Raw genomic sequence first — 15,040 nt, 5'->3', positions numbered from 1 at the left:
ATTACTGATGAGGAAGGACTTCTGTCATTTTGCTATTTGTTTTATATATATCCTATTTTTTTTGTTCCTTAATAGCTTTATTACTGCCGTCTCTTGTGTGTGTTTCTTTTTAAATTCATGGGTTTTTTGTTTACTGCTGTACTTGATATATATGAAGTAACAGATACTGCATTTTTACTTATACATTTATTCTTGGTTGAATTAATTTTATAATCATAAACATCTAGTAGAAATAACATAAGCTTATTCGACTAGTAAACTCAGAATAAAAGTTGTGTGTTTGCATTATATTTAATGCTGATGCTGACAACTCTGAAGGCATTTTCTTTTCTTTTTTTTTTTTAACTAAACCAGCAGTATTATTTACTAAAGATTACCAGTCAAGTGAACTTGAAAAGCAATTGAGTTAGTTCTTCTGTTTTCTAAGAGAATACTTAATTTATATAAGTTTCTCTTTCTGTCCTTTTTTTTTTTCCTTGAAACAGTCTTGCTCTGTCGCCCAGGCTGGAGTGCAATGGCACTATCTCAGTTCACTGCAACCTCCGCCTCCCGGGCTCAAGCAATTCTCCTGCCTCAGCCTCCCGAGTAGCTGGGACCACAGGCACATGCCACCGTACCTGGCTAATATTTGTATTTTTTGTAGAGATGGGTTTTCGCCATGTTGCCCAGCCTGGTCTTGAACTCCTGAGCTCAGGTGATCTGTCTTCCTCGGCCTCCCAAAGTTCTGGGATTACAAGCGTGAGCCACTGCGCCTGGCCGAGAAAGAAGTTTAATGGTAGGATAATTAAAGAGATGGGAGGAAACCTCAAATCTATCTCCCCAAGGAATTTGAGGTTAGGGTTTTAAAGGGTTTTGGAGTGGGCCAAAGTGTGGAGATTGTTGATTGGTTGAAGAGTGCAGGATGAAGTCATAGGACTCGGAGATGAAGAAACTGTATTCTTGGCCAGGTTGACGCCTATAATCCCAACACTTTGGGAGCCCAAGGCAGGAGGATTGCTTGAGGGCAGTAGTTCAAGACCAGCCTGGCTAACATAGGGAGACCCCATCTCTACAAAAAATTTTTAAAAATTAGCTGGGTGTAGTGGTATCTACCTGTAGCCCCAGGTACTAAGGAGGCTGAGGCTGGAGGATCACTTAAGCCCAGGAGTTTGAGGCTTTAGTGAGCTATGATTGTGCCACTTCACTCCAGCCTGGCTGACGGAACAAGATTCTATCTTAAAAAAAAGAAAAAAGTATATTCTTATGCTGATTTGGTTCCTCTCTGAGGGTCTTGAAACTGGTTGGCTTCAGCCTTTCCACTGGAATTCAGGATCTGAAGAATATCTTAAGCAGTCTTTAAACAAAAGCCTTATGATTCCAATGTCAGAGATCCTATCTATAGAAACAATGGGAATGCAAATAGTCAGTATCTAGTACTACATGACTTTCAGCAAGAGGAAAGTGGGCCAAAGGGCAGCCTGATTAATTTTTAACTATATTTCTGTCCAGAACCTGGCATGCAATTCATGTCACCCCACTGGGGACATTTTCAGAGTTATATTTATCGAGTGACTTGACCAAAACCAATAAGCCCTTAATGGCTTAACTGTGGGTATAAGGGGTGTCTTCATAGAGGGTGCAAAGATACAGCCCTCCCCCCACCGCCAAGATCCAGAGCCACTCCCAGAGATAGCCAAAAGACAGAATCCTCTGAGAGCTGGCAACAGTTGGTAGGACCCTAGATACAAGTAGGGTGCAACCCCCATTTCTGTCCAGCCATATTATTGGGGGCTGCCAACCTTTCAGTTGGCTGCCTGCAAATACAGGCTTGATAACCTGTGTGCCCGGACAGGTAGAAAGCCAAGCTAAGCTTTCAGGACACAAGATGAGACCGACAGGAAAGCAAAAGCTGTCTCTGAGAGGGAAAGGATCAAGCCAGAGTCACAATCCCAAAAAATCAATTCGTACAGATGTTTTCCTCCTGCTAATCAAAGTTAGAAAGTAAGGAGCAAAGAAAAGTGTTTGCCTTCCTCTTCTCTACTAGGTGCTACAGACACATCCAGGAGAGTTGACTTTGGTAAGAATTCTTACCCTTAGCCAGCTTCTGTCAGTTTCCCCGGGATCTCATTGGCAGGTTCCAGAGTGAGCAGGGTACCCCAGAGATCCTATCCTCATCACCAGAAACTCTAGGGGAGGAAAGATAATTTTCTCTCTACCCTTCATAGTTTTTAATTGTGATGGACTCCTATAACAAAAGATAGATTCACAAGAGAAAAACAGTTTAATAGCTTGTACAGCAGTCCCCCCTTATCTGAGGAATGTTCCAAGACCCCTGGTAGATGCCTGAAACCACGGATAGTACCAGACCCTATATATACATTTTTTCCTATAAATACATACCTATACTTCATTTATAAATTAGACACAGTAGGAGATTAACAACAATAAAATAGGACAATTGTAACAATTTGCTAGCATTACTACTCTTGTGTTTTGGGGCCATTATTAATTAAAACAAGGGTTACTTGAACAGAAGCACTGCAGTACTGCAACAGTTGATCTGATAACCAAGATGGCTACCAAGTGACTAACGGGTGGTATATACAGTATGGATGTGCTGGACAAAGGAATGATTTGCATCTTGGGTGGGATGGAGCAGGACGGCATGAGATTCCATCATGCTATTCAGAATGGCGTGCAATTTGAAAGTTAGGAATTGTTTATTTCTGGAATTTTCCATGTAATATTCTTGGACCATTTTGACCACAGGTAACTGTACCCAGGGAAAACAAAACTGCTTATAAGGGGGGACTATTATATGCCTCATGTATACATCCAACCAGGGAAGCATGAGTAAATCTCCCTTTCTGTTGTACTTGATTGATTTTTTTTTTGTAGTATACCGTTTTGATTCTCTTCTCATTTCCTTTTATGCATATCTTTTTTTTAAATAGAAGCAAAGTATCACTGTGTTACCCAGGCTAGACTAGAGCCCCTGGGTTCAAGTGATCCTCCCTCCTCAGCCTCCTGAGTAGCTGAGAGTATAGGTGCACGCCACCTTGCCTGGCTTCTTTTCATATATATCTTTTAGGTTTTTTTTCTTAGTGGTTACCCTGGGGATTATGATGGGCATCTTAAGTTTACAACAAACTACTATGAATTAATACTAATTTAGCTTCAATAGTATATATAAAAACTGCTTCTATACAGCTCTATCTCTCCTCCTTTATGTAGTTATTGTCCCAAAGTACATCTTTATATATTGTGTGCCTATTTAGAGATGAAATCTTTCTCAGATTTCTTAGTCTGAAATAGCCAATGAGACATTCTTAAGTTGAAAGCAATATAAATATCGGCACGGGTTGCTTTTAGATATTCAATTGTTTTGTGTTAATTTAAAAATCCCTTCTGTGCATAAACGCATTTTCTTTTCATTAACTATATGTCAGAAGTTTGTTTTGTTGGTTTTTGTTTGAGACAGTTTCACTCTGTCACCCAGGCTGGAGTGAAGTGGCGTGATCTTGCCTCACTGCAACCTCCATCTCCTGGATTCAAGCTATTCTCCTGTCTCAGTCACCCGAATAGCTGGGATTATGGGCATGCGCCACCACACCTGGCTAATTTTTGTATTTTTAGTAGAGACAGGGTTTCACCATGTTGACCAGGCTGGTCTCGAACTATTGACCTCAAGTGATCTGCCCGCCTCAGTCTCCAAAAGTGCTGGGATTATAGACGTGAGCCACCGCGCCCAGCCTATATGTCAGAAGTTATTTTTTTAAACATTTGGCAGATAGTAAGAATTTTTTATTAAGTACAAAGAAATTCTTCCTTTGTTGATTTGTTTAAATCATTGGTATGTGAATATCTTGTGAAAGCATTTTTAAAAGTGGTCATAAGATTCTTCAGGCTGGGCACGGTGGCTCACGCCTGTAATCGCAGCAGTTTAGGAGGCCGAGGTGGGCGGATCACCAGGTCAGGAGTTCAAGACCAGCCTTGCCAACATAGTGAAACCCTGTCTCTACTAAAAATACAAACATTAGCTAGGCATGGTGGCGTGTGCCTATAGTCCCAGCTACTCGGGAGACTGAGGCAGGAGAATCGCTTGAATCCGGGAGGCAGAGGTTGCAGTAAGCCGAGATCATGCCACTGCATTCCAGCTTGGGTGACAGTGTGAGACTTATTATAAAAAAAAAATTATTTGTAATGGTTAACATTATACCTAAAAGGGCAGTATGGAATTTGCTGGATTTTTAAAAGATAACACAAGTGAGAAGCAAAGACAAATTTTCTTAGAATCAGGCCTACATAATGAATTAGACTTCTGTCCTAAAACACAAGCAGCAATTCAGACTATGGAATTAGGATCTTTCAAAGGTTTATTTCTAATTCCTCTTTGAGTTAAGGATTATGAGGCAGAAAGATAACTGTATAAGCATTTTCCTCTTTATCTTTCAAACATACTAAATTTTTAACATAATTTATATAATGTTCAGGAATTTCAAGTATCCTACTTAATCAATATGGTTTTGCATGTGATTGTTTAAGAGGAAATTAGATATAAACAGGTCAAATGTTTTAACCAAAGGTAAGAGTAGTATGAAAACCTCAACCCTCTTTGAATGCATGAAGCCTCTATTAGCCTTTTCACCCTACTCTCATGTAGGAACTAATAAATGGAGAGTCACTTCCTTTGCAATTAAAAGGAATAAGAAAAGATTATTTCAGACCAGTATATATAATTCCTACCTAAAACAGATCACTAGATTCTGTCATCTAGGAATGAGTGTTTTGGGCATATCAGGCTCTAGTATACACTAGAACATTCTGCTAATTTAATTTCTAATTTATTGTTCTAAAGCACATCATTAAAATGTCCTTTTATTTTATTTTATTTTTTTGAGACAGAGTCTCGCTCTGTCACCCAGGCTGGAGTACAGTGGCACCATCTCGGCTCACTGCAACCTCCACCTCCTGGGTTCAATCGATTCTCCTGCCTCAGCCTCCCGAGTAGCTGAGATTACAGGGGCCTGCCACCACACCTGGCTAATTTTTGCATTTTTGGTATAGATGGGGTTTCACCATGTTGGCCAGGCTGGTCTCGAACTCCAGACTTCAATTATCCGCCCACCTCGGTCTCCCAGACTGCTGGGATTACAGGCATGAGCCACTGCGCCCGGCCTAAAATGTGCTTTTTAGAAGAAAGGAGTGGGATGCAAGAAGCAATGATGACCAAAGTAATTGATGAAATATATTCCTATACCTAAATAAGTATTGACTAAAAATAAAAATTACTGATTTTGTTGGGGAAGATTACAGTAAGAGTAGCACTAAAATATTAGACAAGCTAACATGGAAGATGGAAGGTAAAAGTTTGGAGTTAGAATGTATTAGGATCTTTGTTTTATTCAAAAGGGGAATAAAGTATATACTAACTTTGGACTGTATGCATATTAAAATTTAAGGGTACCGAGAAATCTCACCCCTAGGTATTTTCCAAGAGGAATGAAAACTAATTCTCACACAAAAGCCTGTATGTAAGTTTATGGTAGTTTTATTTATAATTGCCAAAAACCTGAAACAACCCAAATGTCCTTCAACTGCTGAATGGGTAAATAATGGTACATCTGTGTAATGGAATACTACTAGTCAGCAATATACAGGAATGAACTATTGATACATTCAACAACACGAATAAATCTGCAGTTCATTATTCTAAGTGAAAGAAGCCAAAGTCAAAAGGCTACATACGGTGTAATTCCTATATTACATTATGCAAAAGGCAAAACTAAGAGTGGAAAACAGATCAGTAATTAGCATGGGTGGGGGTGAGAGGAGGGATATATAAAGGGGTACTAAGAGAGAATTTGAGGCATGATGAAACTCTTTGGCATCTTAATTGTAGTAGTGTTTACACAGCTCTGCATTTGTCAAAACTCAGCTGTACAACAAAAATGAATTATACTGTATATAAATTAAAATATATATTTTTAGGGTGACTCAAAAAGAATTAGAATGTCTAACATCCAAACCAGTAGAAGGGGGAAACATGATCAGTGAAACAGGGAAAGAAGCTTAGAAAAAGCAAAGTTAATGCAAAGCACAAAAATAACATGGGAGAGATAGTTCCAATATAACTAATCAAAAGGCCCCATACAAATCAGAAAGACAACTTACAGTCTGGGAGAAGACATTCATAGTGCATATAACCAACACAGGATTAATATTCAGAAAATATAAGTAGGTTTCATAAGTCAATAAGAAAAACAGGTAAGTTCAAAAACGAGCAAAGAATATGAATAGGGGATTCACAGTAAAGGAAACCCGAATGACCACTACATTCATAAGATCAATCTCACTATGGTCAGAGGAATGCAGAATAAAACTGTAAGGTATTGTACTTCACATGCATCAGATTACCAAAAATGGAAAAGCCTTACAGCATTAAATGATGGCGGTAATGAGGAATGTAATCTCATTTATGGTAGGAATATAAATTGGCACAACTACTTTGAAAAGCAATAGTAATATTTAGTAAGATCAAAGCTGCCCACATCTTATGACTGAGTAATTCTAATCTTAGGATATACATCTCACACTATGTTTGAAGAGAAATCTACAAGAATGTTTATTTCTGTATTGTCTGTAATGAGAAAAAAATGGAAACAAGCTATGAGTGTTCAACAGAATGGATGAATTGTGTTACATTTATAAAATACAGTGTTATATAACAGTTGAATTAGTACTATATGTGTCAACACAGATAAATGTCTAAAACAATGATGTGCAAAAAAGCACGGGAAAATACATCCACTGTGATACCATTTATTTAAATTTTTAAAAATTTAAAACTAAATTACTTTTTTAAAATTTAAAAATGTTTATAATATTTGAGGACACATATGAGATGATTTGCTTTACCTAATATCAATAAAATGAAGAGACAACCCACAGAATGGGAGAAAATATTTGCAAACTGCCCATGTGACCAGGGATTAATAACCAAAGTATATAAGGAGTTCAAACAACTCTAAGAATAAATATAATCTATTAAAAAATGGGCAAAAGATTTGAATAGACATTTCTCATAAGACATATAAATGGCAAACAGGCATATGAAAAGGTGCTCAACGTCACTGGTCATCAGAGAAATGCAAATCAAAACGACAATGGAATATCATCTCACCGCAGTTAAAATAGCTTATATCCAAAAGACAGGCAATAACAAATGCTGGCGAGGATGTGGACAAAAGGGAACCCTTGTACACTGTTGGTGGGAATGTAAATTAGTACAATCACTATGGAGAACAGTTTGGAGGTTTCTCAAATAGCTAAAAATTGAGCTACCATATGATCCAGCAATTCCACTGCTGGGTATATACCCCAAAGAAAGGAAATCAGTATATTAAAGAGATATCTGCACTCCTATGTTTCTCGACGCAGTGTTTACAACAGCTAAGATTTGGAAGTAACCTAAGTGTCCATCAACAGATGACTGGATAAAGAAATGTGGTACAGATACACAATGGAATACTATTAAGCCATAAAAAGAATGAGATCCTGTCATTTGCAATCACATGGATGGAACTGGAGGTTATTATGTTAAGTGAAATAACCCAGGCCCTGGAAAACTAACATCACATGTTCTCAGTTATTTGTGGGGTCTAAAAATGAAAACAATTGAACTAATGGACATAAAGAGTAGAAGGATGATTACCAGAGGCTGGGAAGCGTAGCGGGGGCCTGGTGGGGAGGTGGGAATGGTTAATGGGTCCAAAAAAAATAGAATGAATAAAACCTACTATTTGATAGCACAATAGGATGACTATAGTCACTAATAATTGTACATTTTGAAATAACTCAGAGTGTAATTGGATTGTTTGTAACTCAGTGGATAGATGCTTGAGGGGATGGATACCTCATTCTCCATGGTGTGCTAATTTCACATTGCATGCCTGTATCAAAACATCTCATGTACCCATAAATACACATACCTACTTTGTACCCACAAACATTTAAAAAAAATAAAAGGAATACTGTAAACAACTTTATGCTCGTAAATTCAACAACATAGAAGAAATGAACCAATTCTACAAACTATAGGCCACAAACCACAAAATCACAAATGATCAAAACTGAACCAATATTGGAATAGTCCTATAACCATTAAATAAATCGGGTTTATAACTATAAAGCTCTCAAAAAATAAATCTCCAGGCCCATGTAGTTTTACTGAGAATTCTACCAAACATTTGAAAAAGATTTTGCACAATCTCTTCCAGAAAATAAGAGAAGGAAACACTTCCCAACTCATTTTATAAGGCGATTATTAACCTGATACAAAATTCAAGACAGTATCGGAAGGAAGGAAGGAAGGAAGAGAGGGAGGGAGGGAGAGAAAGGGAAGGGAAGGAGGGAGGAGAAGGGAAGGGGGAAGGAGGAAGGAAGGGGGAAGGAGGAAGGAAGGGAGGAAGGAGGAAGGAAGGGAGGAAGGAGGGAGGGAAGGGAAGGAAGGAATGAAAGAAGGAAGGAAGGAAAGAAGAAAGGAAGGGAGGGAGGAAGGGAGGGAGGAAGGAGCTACAGACCAGTATCTCTTATGAACATAGGCACAAAAACTACTCCACAAAATATTAGCAAATAAAATATAATATATAAACGACTATACACCATGATCAAGTAGGATTTATTCCAGGTATTTGTACTTGTCAGGGTTCTCTAGAGAAACAGAACCAGTAGGAGATGAAAAAGAGGGAGAGAGAGACACACAAGGAATTGAGGAATAGGCTCATGGAATTATGGAGGCTGAGAAGTCCCATGATCTGTCATCTGTAAGCTGGAAACCCAGGAAAACTGTTAGTGTAATTTAGTCTGAGCTTGAAAGTTTGAGAACGAGGGAGCCAGTGGTATAAATCCCAGCCAAAGGGCTGGAGAAGATGAGATGAGATGTCTCAATTCAGGCAAGCAAACAGGAAGCAAAAGGGCAGTTTTCTTCTTTTTCCACTTCTTGTTCTATTCAGGCCCTCAATGAATTGGATCATGCTCACCCACACTGGGGCAGGCAATCTACTTATTGAGTTCACTGATTCAAATAATAACCTCACCTGGAAACATCCTCACAGACTCAGAAATAACGTTTAATCTGAGCACTCATGGTCAGTCAAGTTGAGACATAAAATTAGCCATCACAGTACAGGCATACCTGGGAGATGACGCAGGTTCAGTTCCAGACCATCCCAATAAAGCAAATATTGCAATAAAGTGAGTCACAAAAAGAAAAAATCAGTGTTACAGCTTTTAGAATTTTTCTAGCAGGTTTTCTGGAAAACCTTCACAAAAAAAGGAGAAAGAGTGCATATAAAATGCTTATGTTGATACCATACTGTAGTCTATTAAGTATGCTACAGCATTATGTCTATAAAACAATGTACATACTTAAAAAAATATTTTATTGTTAAAACATGCTATCACAGAGACACAACGTGAGCACATGCTGTTGGAAAAATGGTACTGATAGACTTGCTCAATGCAGGGTTGCTACAAATCTTCAATATGTAAAAAACATAATATCTGCAAAGCACAGTAAAACAAGGTATGCCTGTATTCAAGGGTGGTTCAATACTCAAAAACCAATGTAATTCACCATATCGATAGGCTCAAGAAAGAAAATCGTATTATCATATTCATTGACACAGAAAACATTTGACAAAATCCAACACCCATTTATATTTAAAAAAAAAAACAACCTTTCAGCAAGTTAGCATGATAGGGGAACTACCTTAACTTGATAAAAGGCATCTACAAAAACCCTACAACTAACATCACAGTTAATGGTGAAAGAGTAACTGGCTTCCACCTGTTCAGAAACCAGGCATGGATGTTCACTCTCATCACTCATTCAACATAGTACTGGAAACACAACACAATAAGACAAGAAAAAGAAATAAAAAGAATACCGATTAGAAAGGAAGAATAAATCTGTCCTTACCTGAAGATGGCATGCTTTTCTATATAGAAAAGCCTAATAAATCTACCAAGCAAATAAACAACAAAAAATCCTCTACAACTAATAGGTGAGCTTGAAAGGTTGCAGGATTCAAGATTAACGTGCAAAAGCCAAATGCATTTCTATATATTAACAGAGAGCATGTGGAAACCAAAATGAAAAACACTATACCATTTACAATTGTTCCGAAGAACAGTACACACTTAGATATAAACTTAACAAAACACATACAGGATCTGTATGGTGAAAATTACAAAATACTAATGAAAGAGATCAAAGAAGACTGAAATAAATGGAGTGCCATAGCATATTTATGGATTAGAATACACAACATAATAAAGATAGCAATTCTTCCCAAACTGATCTATAGATGTAATGCAATTCCTATCAAAATCCCAGCAAAGCTTTTTGAGAAATAGACAAGCTTATTCTTGAAAAAGAAGAATAAAGTGGGAGGAATTACTGTATTTGATATTAAGCCCTAATATGTAGTTACAGTAATAAAGACCATGTGATATTGGTGGAAATATAGATATACAGATCAATGCAACAGAAGAAAGAACCCATCTGTTTTTTTTCTTCTTTTTTTATTATAGCAAAGTACATGTAACATATAGTTTGCTATTCCAACTGATTTTTGACAAAGATACAACAGCAAATCAATGGAGAAACGATAGCCCTTTTAACAAATGGTGTTGGCAAAATTGGACAACCGTAAGCAAAATAAAATGAACTTCAATCTAAATCTCACACCGTATAAAAAAAATAACTCAAAGTGGGCCACAGACTTAGATGTAAAATGTAAAACTATAACACTTTTAGAAAAAATATAGGAGAAAATCTATGGGATTTAGGGCAAAAGCATGATTCAAGAAAGGAAAAATTCAGTGTTACAGCCCTTTTAGAATTTGTCTAGCAGGTTTTCTGGAAAACCAGAAAACCTCCACATAAAAGGAAAAAGAAAAAAAGGAAAAAGTAATAAATTAGTATGAATTGAGCATTTTAATGATTCTATTTTATTGCCTTTGTTGGCTTATTAAATATAACTCTTTGTTTCGTTATTTTACTGGTTGCTTTAGGTTTTATAGTAATACATCTTTAACCTGTTACAGTCCACCTTCTTTTTGTTTGTTTGTTTTGGAAGCGGGGTCTCACTCTGTCACCAAGGCTAGAGTGCAGTGGCACTATCACGGCTCACTGCAGCCTCAACCTCCCAGGCTCCAGCGATCCTCCTGCTGCAGCTTCCTAACTGGGACCACAGGTGCACACCACCACACCTGGCTAATTTTTGCATTTTTTATAGAGACAGGGTTTCGCCATGTTGGCCAGGCTGGTCTTGAATTCCTGGAGTCAAGTGATCCACCTGCCTCAGCCTCCCAAAGTGCTGGGATTACAGGTGTGAGCCACCTCTCCCATCCCAGACCTTTTATATGGCATTAATCCATTCATGAGGCCAAAGCCCTCATGACTTAATCATTTCCCCAAAAACCCCACCTCTTAATACCACCACAGTGGAGATTAAGTTTCACCATGAATTTTGAATGAAGCACATTCAAACCATACCACTATTGTTGCCATGCATTTTTTCTATATGTTATAAACTGCACAATACAACGTTATTTTTGTTTCAAGTCAAATATCTTATAAAGATTTAAATTATAAGAAAAAAATCTTGTGCATTTTACCAATGTAGTTACCATATCCAGTGCTCTTCATTCCTTTGTGTAGATCCTGATTTTCATCTGTTATCATGAAGGACATCCTCTAACATTTCTTCTAGTGGGGTATCTGCTGTTCCTTCCCTTATCCCAACAACAGAGCAGGCCAGTTCCTCCCTACCTCAGGCACATACTCCACAGCCACTAAGAAGGACTAATCCCTGGAAAAGCTCCAACCACTGGCCTTTAACCAACCAATGAAGAAATAAAGATATGGTGACCTGGAGAGAGCACTGGACCTAGGGACACAAGATGTGAGTTCACGTCTATCTCTACTCACTACTTAGTGAAACCGTGAACATTCCTGGGTTTCACTGTTTTCATCTGAGAAGTGGGGGAATAATTTTCTTAACTTCATTCACATGATTGTTATGAGAATGAAATTAGATAATAGAGGAAGGCTGGTGGACTGTAAGGAGCATATTGGATCCTTCCAATTCCAACACAAACACTTTCTAGTTGTGTGACTTTGGGAAAGTTACTTAACTTTTCAGGGTCCTAGTTTCCCAGTCTGTAAAATAAGATAGTATCTGTCTCACAGGGATGTGTGAATGAAATGAAAAAAATGTTTAGAAGTGCCTGACCTAGGCCAGGCACGGTGGCTCACACCTGTAATCCCAGCACTTTGAGAAGCCGAGGTGGGCGGATCACCTGAGGCCAGGAGTTCGAGACCAGCCTGGCCAACATGGTGAAACCCTATCTCTGCTAAAAATACAAAAACTAGCCAGACATGGTGGCTCTTGCCTGTAATCTCAGCTACTCCGGAGGCTGAAGCAACAGAATGGCTTGAACCCAAAGGCGGAGGTTGCAGCGAGCCAAGATCATGCCACTGCACTGCAGCCTGGGTGACAGAGCGAAACTTCGTCTGAAAAATAAATAAATAAATAAAATAAAAGTGCCTGATCTGTAATAGGCATTCAGGAGATAGTAATACATTGCAAAATCTAGATAATACCTTCTAAAATCCTATAGAAATGGGGCAAGGGGATACACAACAGGAGGAATTTTCTGTGTTGTCTTTTGTTTTATTTTTTAGATGTGACCCTCCTTCATAAACATTGATTATTTTAGCTCTTTGCCATAACATCTTTAAATTCAAGATGTCACAGTAATAGATTTTGGAGAAATTCAGGGCCATCCTGTGTCATAAAAGATTAAAAAAAATACTTTTGGAAAGTGGACAGAGACCTCTAACTCCACCTTGACCAGCCAAAAATAAGTGCTCTGGAAATTAGCCTAAGACACGCATTTCCCCAGTCAAAATATATGGTTCTTATAGATGTTTTTGACCTTCATTGATGCAGCTTTCTTCACACGCTGCATGATTTAGTGTTCGTCCATTAGAACGTTTACTACTTTTAACTATTCATATATATTTTGTACAATCCTGATAATTTTCATATTTATTTATTTCTAATTTCATTTATTTCTCTTTTCTTTTTTTTTATTTTTTTCTGAGAGACAGGGTCACTTTGTCACCCAGGCTGGAGTGCAGTGTCGTAAACATGACTCACTGCAGCCTCAGCCTCTTGGGCTCAAGTGATCCTCCTACCTCAGCCTCTCAAGTAGCTGAGACAATAGGCGTATGCCATCATGCCCAGCTAATTTTTTTTTTTTTTTGAGACGGCGTCTCTCTCTGTCTCCCAGGCTGGAGTGTAGTGGCACGATCTCGGCTCACTGCAACCTCCACCTCCTGGTTTCAAGCGATTCTGCCTCAGCCTCCCGAGTAGCTGGGACTACAGGCACGTGCCACCATGACCAGCTAATTTTTGTATTTTTAGTGGAGGTGTGGTTTCATTATGTTGGCCAGGCTGGTCTCAAACTCCTGACCTCGTGATCCACCCACCTCGGCCTCCCAAAGTGCTGGAATTACAGGCGTGAGCCACCGCGCCCGACCCATGCCCAGCTAATTTAAAAAAAAATGGTTCGTAGAGATGGGGTCTCATTATGTTGCTCAGGCTGGTCTCAAACTCCTGGGTTTAAGCAATCCTCCAACCTCGGCTTCCCAACCTGCTGGGATTACAGGCCTGAGCCTTTGCACCCGGCTCTAATTTCATTTCTATTGTAACCCTATGTCACTTCTTACTGGGACTTTCAACACTCTTTATATGTATCGGATATATAATATGTTAATAACGTTCATTAAACTACTCAAACATAAGCAAAATCACAGCAAACATGCCTGATGAACCACCAACGCCAGAGACCAAAATGGCAGCCAATAACCATCTGCTGGTGGCAGAGTTGATGACATTTGCTCTTCACATGTGGTCCTCTAAGAAATGTTTTAAGCAGAGGAGTCTCTGTGTATAGAGAACTTACTACGTGGCAGGCATTGTGCCAGGATTGGGAAACGCAGTGGGGAGCAAGCCAAATCTAGTCTCTGCTCTCCCCAAATTCCCAGTCTAACAGAGGACACAGATCAGGAAGTGGACAGTTGCCATACAGTGTGGTGAGATGATGGGGAGCCGAACACCCACAAAGAAAAGTCACCTAATCCAGGCTTGGAGAACAGAGAAGACTTCCTGAAGGAAGTGATGTCTAAGCTGAGCCAGTAGGACGGGTAACATTGAATCAGGCAAAGATGCAGGGAAGTGGGTCCTAGGCAGGGAACATGGTCTTTTCAGAGAGCTGAGTGATGAGGAAGGCTGGAGAGGTAAGTGGAAACCAGGCCACACAGGGCTTTATAAGCCATGGGAAAGAAGCAGGGAGTAGTTGGGTCCTCTGGAAGAAGACCTGGAAGTCTCAGCTGTCTCTTTCACTTAGCACTGTGAACTTGGACAAGTTACATAAGCCTTTAAGCTTCAGTTTCCTCATGTGTAAAATGAGGACAAGGCCGGGCACGGTGGCTCACACCTATAATCCCAGCACTTTGGAAGGCTGAGATGGGAAGATTACTTGAGGCCAGGGGTTCCAGACCAGTCTGGGCAACATAGCAAGACCCCACCTCTAAAATTTCCTTTTTTAAATTAACCAGGCATAGCGGCACATGCCTCTAGTCCTAGCTACTCAGGAGGCTGAGGCAAGAGGATTGCTTGAGCTCAGGAGTTCGAGATTGCTATGAACCATGGTCACGCCACTGCACCCAGTCTGGGCGACAAAGACCCTGTTGAAAAAAACCCAGAAAAATGAGGACGGTATTCTAATAAGAACTACCTCATAAGCTTAAGTGTCAAAAGTGGACATAAGGTACCAAATACATAATATGTGCTCAATAAGTATCAGGAATTTCTGTTCTTTTCTTATTTTTTAGAAATGAGGTCCTTAGCAATTATTTCTATATTTTTCCTCTAAATATGAACTTGACATTTTGGCTGTTGGAGACTTGGTGGTTTCATAGATT

The 15,040-nt window shown here is 39.0% G+C and overlaps 1 non-coding gene and 1 pseudogene across 1 annotated transcript; both read left to right on the top strand.

Annotated features, from left to right (window-relative positions):
* The first annotated feature begins 9,256 nt into the window (after nucleotides 1-9,256).
* On the top strand, nucleotides 9,257-9,306 carry LOC115833432 (annotated as a pseudogene).
* A 1,558-nt stretch (nucleotides 9,307-10,864) lies between these two features.
* On the top strand, nucleotides 10,865-10,924 carry LOC115833426. The gene has a single exon (XR_004028858.1). It is a non-coding gene; the product is annotated as a U7 small nuclear RNA (small nuclear RNA).
* The last annotated feature ends 4,116 nt before the right edge of the window (nucleotides 10,925-15,040 follow it).

The sequence above is a fragment of the Nomascus leucogenys genome, chromosome X, assembly GCF_006542625.1.
Source record: "Nomascus leucogenys isolate Asia chromosome X, Asia_NLE_v1, whole genome shotgun sequence".
NCBI lineage: Eukaryota > Metazoa > Chordata > Mammalia > Primates > Hylobatidae > Nomascus > Nomascus leucogenys.
Note: the sequence above shows the minus strand (reverse complement) of the source record. Positions and strands in the feature narration are given on the sequence as shown.